The sequence below is a fragment of the Mus pahari genome, chromosome 3, assembly GCF_900095145.1.
Source record: "Mus pahari chromosome 3, PAHARI_EIJ_v1.1, whole genome shotgun sequence".
NCBI classification, from domain to species: Eukaryota; Metazoa; Chordata; class Mammalia; order Rodentia; family Muridae; genus Mus; species Mus pahari.
Window position 1 is genome coordinate 110,290,259 of NC_034592.1, and position 6,468 is coordinate 110,296,726.

The 6,468-nt window shown below is 43.6% G+C and overlaps 1 protein-coding gene across 5 annotated transcripts in view; it reads left to right on the top strand.

Moving 5' to 3' along the window:
- The first annotated feature begins 460 nt into the window (after positions 1 to 460).
- Positions 461 to 6,468, top strand: part of Blvra (biliverdin reductase A) — a 26,295-nt gene continuing 20,287 nt past the window's right edge. Inside the window, exons 1-2 of one of the 5 annotated variants that reach the window (XM_029536644.1) lie at positions 461 to 510; positions 4,408 to 4,523. The gene's annotated coding sequence lies outside the window, so the exon portion shown is untranslated. Of the gene's footprint in view, positions 516 to 4,381; positions 4,524 to 6,468 lie in introns of all 5 variants that reach the window. The other 4 variants (XM_029536646.1, XM_029536645.1, XM_029536647.1 and 1 more) reach the window with 4 other exon arrangements.

The following is a 6,468-nucleotide window of genomic DNA, read 5'->3' on the forward strand; positions in this document are numbered from 1 at the left end:
CACACCCCTACCCCGCCCCGCACAGCACTCTGATTCTCCCCTCAGTGTGTCTACTCCTTCGCCATTCCCAGGGAGAGACCAGGCTGTTTCTGGGAAAATGCTGTTTCCTAGCCCTGAAGACAGGGAATTACAAACACTGGTTTTCTGGAATCTTCGCTCCTTACAGGAACAAGTTTTTGTGTCAGATCAATTATGTTTGAGCCGCAAAACTAAACAAGGTCCCGAATATACCCACCACCAGAAAAAAAAAAAGAATAAGAAGCCCCAGTTGTATATGGCGCGAAGGGAGCTGACAAAGTAGCGACACTATACACCAAACAAGTGCAAAAACAGCAGCTAGTAATTTTCCCCATTCAGCAGCATGGGCAGCTGGACTCACAGACTTGCGCGGCCAAACCCCCGCCCACCAGCTGGACAGCCAATCGAATCCTAGCAGCGCTCTGCCAGCTACGCGTAGCTGCTGGGACGCTGCTCTGTGGAGGCGCTGGAGCGGAAGCTCATGAGCCGCTGGTAAGGTGAGGGGCGCCGGGCTCCGGCCGGGGGCAGGGACTCGGGGCTGGGCGCGTGGCCCCGAGGTCCTGAAGCGTGAGGCCAAGGCCGACAGGGGCCGCGTGCCCGCCGCCCTTTCGGGACCCCGGAGCGCCCTGGCCGCCAGCTTCTTTGCGGAGCCCTTCGCAGGCCGGGCAGCGGCCGGCGGGAAGCTCCTCTCAGGAAGCGGGCGTTCCTGAGACTGTAAAGAAATTAAATCTCGCCGGGTGGTGGTGCACGCCTTTAATCCCAGCACTTGGGAGGCAGAGGCAGGCAGATTTCTGAGTTCGAGGCCAGCCTAGTCTACAAAGTGAGTTCCAGGGCTATACAGAAAAACCCTGTCTCAAAAACTAAAAAAGAAAAAAAAAAAAGAAATTAAATCTCCAACTCGTTTAAAAGTGCTGATGGTTTCGGGCCTTACCTAGATGAGGCTGGTAGGCGTATCGTGCACTAATTGGGGGACTGAGCCCCCCCCCCCGTTTGACAGTGTCATATCCAGAATGAGGACTTTGAACTCTGGAGGTTGAGGGTTTGCACAGGAGTGTCTTTTATAAACTCTCCTAACTGTACTTTATTCTTTGAAAACTGAAAGAAAGAGTGTTGGAAGACCGTGTGAGGGTTGAATTTTAAGTCGCATGATTATCTGAAGAACTCAGAGATAAGGCTGAGTTTAGGTCCCACTAAAAACAGACATTAAAGCCCAGTGGTGGTGTCGAACACCTTTAGTCCCAGCACTTGGGAGGCACAGGCAGGCAGATCTCTTGAGTTAAGGCCAACCTGATCTACAGAGTGAGTTCCAGGGCTACACAGAGAAACCCATTATGTTTGTGCAGTTTGGGATCCAGATATTTTTCTATTTAACATTATATAATACCAGTTTTCCATCTTACAGCTGTTATGAGTTTGGGGTATATTAGCTAACCTCTTGGTGTGTCAGTGTCCTCATTTGTACAAGTGGGGGTAAAGAGAATGCTTGCTTAGTAAGATAGCTATGTAAGGCCACAGAATGTTCAACATAAGATTTTATAAATAGCCGGGCGTGGTGGCGCATGCCTTTAATCCCAGCACTTGGGAGGCAGAGGCAGGCGGATTTCTGAGTTCGAGACCAGCCTGGTCTACGAAGTGAGTTCCAGGACAGCCAGGGCTATGCAGAGAAACCCTGTCTCGAAAAACCAAAAAAAAAAAAAAAAAAAGATTTTATAAATATTAGCACTCACAATGCACAAACCGAACACTATAGTACTGGAAAGTTCCCCCCCATAATTAGTGAAATTTCTATATTGCTTCCAAAAATTTTTTAAATTGTTCTTACTGAATAATTTGAGTTCTTATTGAACTAGAGTTCATTTTTATTATAATAGATTATATTAATAAATATACAGATCCTTTTCTTCCATTCTGCATTGTAGAGTAGCACATATTGAAGACACATGGTAGACAACAAAGTTATTGTCAAGGGGCTTCTTGATGGCTAGAAAACTAAGAAATATATGTGGCTAACTATACTTGAACTTTTAGAACTAAGGAACAAATTTTGCTGAAACTTAGGACTCAGAGACAAGTATTGTTACTATTTTGATGTATATAAATTATATACATCTGTATAGCTATTATATTTTACTTCATAGGTTTTGTTATAAATCAAGGTTGAGGCAGGAGAGTTGCTGAGAGTGTGGGGTCAGCCTAGGCCACAGAGTGTGTTTCATGCCTCCCTGGGCTACAAAGTGAAATCCTTCCTCAGAAACAAAATTCACACACAAATCCTGAAAAATGGAATAAAAAGAAAGAACTGTTGTTGGCCTTCATTGTAGAAAAATGGGCAGAGTTGAGATCCATGAGTGGAAGGGTGGCAGCCAGGAGTGAATGTCAGCAGACTGCTGTCTCCACAGTGCTTGGACAGTGCTTGGAAGGTGTAAGGGGTCTCAGAGCAAGGCTGGGGTATGGTAGAGGAGCCTGAGCCCTCCCATGCCTCCTTCAGGGCTGTAGCAACTGTGGCCAAATGCAGCATTTTTGATAAACTGTTAGGAGAGCTGTATAGGGGAGGTATAAGTAAACCTGTCTTCCTTTCTTCACTGTTCAGTGACTCTTTGGTTTTTTGAGACAGGGTTTCTCTGTGTAGCCCTGGCTGTCCTGGAACTCACTCTGGAGACCAGGCTGGCCTCGAACTCAGAAATCTGCTTGCCTCTGCCTCCCAAGTGCTAGGATTAAAGGCATGCGCCACCACCGCCCGGCAGTTCAGTGACTCTTAATTGGCCAAACAGCATAACCAAAGGAGCCATTGTCTCTGTGTTCCTGCAGTCAGGAGGTTATCAAAGACAGGCTGGAGAGATGGCTCAGCAGTTAAGAGAACTGGCTGCTTTTCCAAAGGACCCAGGTTCAAATCTCAGCACTCACAGGGCAGTTCACATCTGTCTGTAATTCCAGTTCCAGGGGACATGACATCCTCACACAGATATACGTGGAGGCAGAACGCCAATGTAAATACAAATTTTAAAAAACATTATTTGTGCACATGTGTGTGTGTGTGTGTGTGTGTGTTTATGTATGTACATGCCTGAGGATAACAATACAAGGTGACAAATCCCCTGTAGTTGGAGTTACAGACATCTGTGAATCACCTTACCTGGGAGCTGGGAACTGAATTCTGATCCTATGCAAGAACAGCAAGTGCTCTTAACTGCTGAGCCACCTGCCCAGTACCATTGCTTGTGTTGCTGCTGTTATTAATGAAAACATGTTACCTGTAGATCTTAGAGTTTTGGATGTTAGCATCTCCTTTAACTGCTGAGCAGTCTCCCCAGGTCTTAACTGGAGAGCTCTAAAAAAATGTAATAATTACAATTTTCAATGTTAGAAACCAAAGTTAGACCCAAAGATATTTTGCTTGTTTAAACGTTTTGATTCTTTTGGTCTCTTGTTTTTGAAAAATTGCTTGGTATGATCAGCAGGTTCTGATTGGTTCAAATGACTCATGGTTTCCTATAATTACCAGACCAAGTAGTTGTAGCATAGGGAAGTGAGATCATGACCTGGAACAAGCCTAAGAACTTGGATGGGGAGCCAGGCATAGTGGAGCACACCTTTAATCCCAGCACGCGAGAGGGAGAGGTAGGCAGACTGAGACCAGCCTGAACTACAAAGCAAGTTCCAGGATAGTCAGGGCTACACAGAGAAATCCTGTCTCACAAAACAAATACAATAAAAAAAATAAGAACATGGATGGGACCCCAGAATGCCTGGATTTCACTCAAATCAGTTTTAGAATTGAGTTGCATATAAAAAAATTATTTCGTTAAATATGGATATGCTCTTCTATTTTAAGCTATGATAAATATATTTTAAATATATATTGAGATATCCATTATTCTGTAAGGGTACTGACCAAGCCAGCTCAGTCAGTCAATGGGGTCACTAGGGAGGGACTGAGGATTGAAAAGAAAAAGACAGTTAGACAACACTATAACATGACTCGAATCAGTGCTGAGGCTGAAGTGGGTTTATTTTTTACCTGTCTGTTTTTATACCATTCAGATTACATGCAAAGAATAAGGTTAGTTCTAGGCCAAGGAATAAACAAGACAAACAATATCCTGTGATATTCAGGGACTTCTCAAGTTGGTCAAGATCTTTAGCCTACTTCCTTGACCTAGCCCAGTGTCACATTCCTGCCAAATTTCTTGAGGCAGCACCAAGAGTTCTCCACTTTGTAACTTGCTGCATATTACCTCATTTAATAGATGTACATATAGATAAATCTAAATTATACATAGAAGAGAAAAGATGAAAGATTTAAGTCTTATTTCTCATGTATCATGAGGCTCTTCTTTTCCATCCACTTACCTGGAATTGACAGCATTCCATCCTTCAACTCCATTGTAGAAGGTAGACCCTTTGAAATGAAGATGGAAAGAACAAATGAGCCCTGAATCAGATGAGAGAGACTGGTATGGAAGACTGGGGAGTGGTAGCTATTGCTGTCGAGTTGGATGGCTGAGGTAAGAGCGAAGGCATTATGTCTGTTTTGTATTCTGCACTTAGGTCCCAGAGGCAAGTAGTTTCTTGGCTTTGACTAGCTGAGCCTCAGCCGAGTTTACATGTACCTACCTGACCTCCTAGGGACAGAAGAGATGCTAACAACTCTCCGTTAACCAGACTAAGCCAAACACTTGCAGTCGAGTCAAGAGAATTACAAAATGCAACAATTAATTGTTACAGCATGTCAGCACTAGAGGAGCCATCTAAGCGGAGTATCTGTCCTGTTGCAGGATATTTGATCACACTGTAAACCCAGAGGGAGTGTGTTGTTTACTGCAAAAACCTGTTTCTAGTTGTGGTGTGGCTCAGCCTTAACACACACCTTTAGTCCAAGAGCTTTCTTCATAAATATTGTAAACAAGATTAAATAAAATCAACCATAGGTCAAGAGGTGGCACAAGCAACCAAGTGACAGGAAGTGAACATAGAATTATTAAGAAAAAAAACAGAGTAAGAGGGAGTCAGGAGGGTGGTGAGAGAGACTCACAGGAAGAAGAAGAGAGGGACATTCTGTTTGAAGGGTTTTGTTTTGTTTTGTTTTGTTTTTCCTTAGAGACAAGGTTTCTCTGTATAGCCCTGGCCGTCCTGGAACTCACTTTGTAGACCAGGCTGGCCTCGAACTCAGAAATCTACCTGCCTCTGCCTCCCGAGTGCTGGGATTAAAGGCGTGTGCCACCACACCCGACCTTTGAAAGTTTTTTTTTTAAATCAATATTTTTAAAGAAGATTTATTTATTTTATGCATGTGAATACACTGTGACTCTCTTCAGACATCAGATCCCATTACAGATGGTTGTGAGCCACCATGTGATTGCTGGGAATTGAACTCAGGACCTCTGGAAGAGCAGTCAGTGCTCTTAACCGATGAGCCATCTCTCCAGTCCCCAGTTGTTTGTAGAAGGCATGAGGAAGGGGCATTGCTTCTGGGTAGAGGAGGAAGGTCAGCTGGGTGCTTTCTCTGCCTCTTTGGTCCGGCTCCCTGGTCTTCACTGGTAAAAATCTATCAGCGGTCCTTTTCACATGAGACAGTTTTACATTGCTCCATGTTACAGGTATATAAAATAGATGTAAAGATAAGTCATTCACTGAAAAGTATTAAAGAATGAATTTTTCAAGACTTAATTTCAGCTGGGCAGTGGTAGAACACACCTTTAATCCCAGCTCAGAGACAGGCAGACCTCTGAGTTACAGGGCAGCCAGGGTTACACAGAGAAACTTTGTCTCAAATCACAAGAAAAAGAATAATTCTTTGATGTGCCTTTAGTTTTACCTTACTAACCCTATTAATTGTTACTAACGAGGTGGGTTGCTTGTTTACATTTACATTTTTCATACTTTGCTGAGATTTGATACCGAGAACATCTTTGGTGCCTTTTAGAGTTGCTAGGTCTTTTGATTTTATAATGTCTATGCTGAGATCACCAGTTTGCAGTGGCACATTGGGAATTCTGTCCTCATCCCAAGACAAAATTCAGTGAACAATTTTTTTCTTCTTTTTGGTTTTTCAAGACAGGGTTTCTCTGTGTAGCCCTGGCTATCCGGGAACTGGCTTTGTAGACCAGGCTGCCCTCGAATTCTCAGAGATCCACTTACCTCTGCCTCTTGCTGGGATTAAAGGAATGCACTACTGCCACCTGGCCTCTTTTGTTTTTTCTAATGAAACTATGGCATTTCTATAGGAGCAATTCTTTTTTTAAAATTGTAAATAGATTCTTCTCTCATAAAGACTAGTTCTTAAAATACGATTGATAGTTTGAAACCTGAGCAGAGGTGTTTCAGACTGTGTTCTCTGGCACATGTAGCTTGACAGCATACACAGTGCGGTATTTTTATCACAGTGATAGAAAGCTGGCTGACACAACCCCTGCTTAAGCCATCATAGACTTCTTTCTCCTCCTTCTCCCT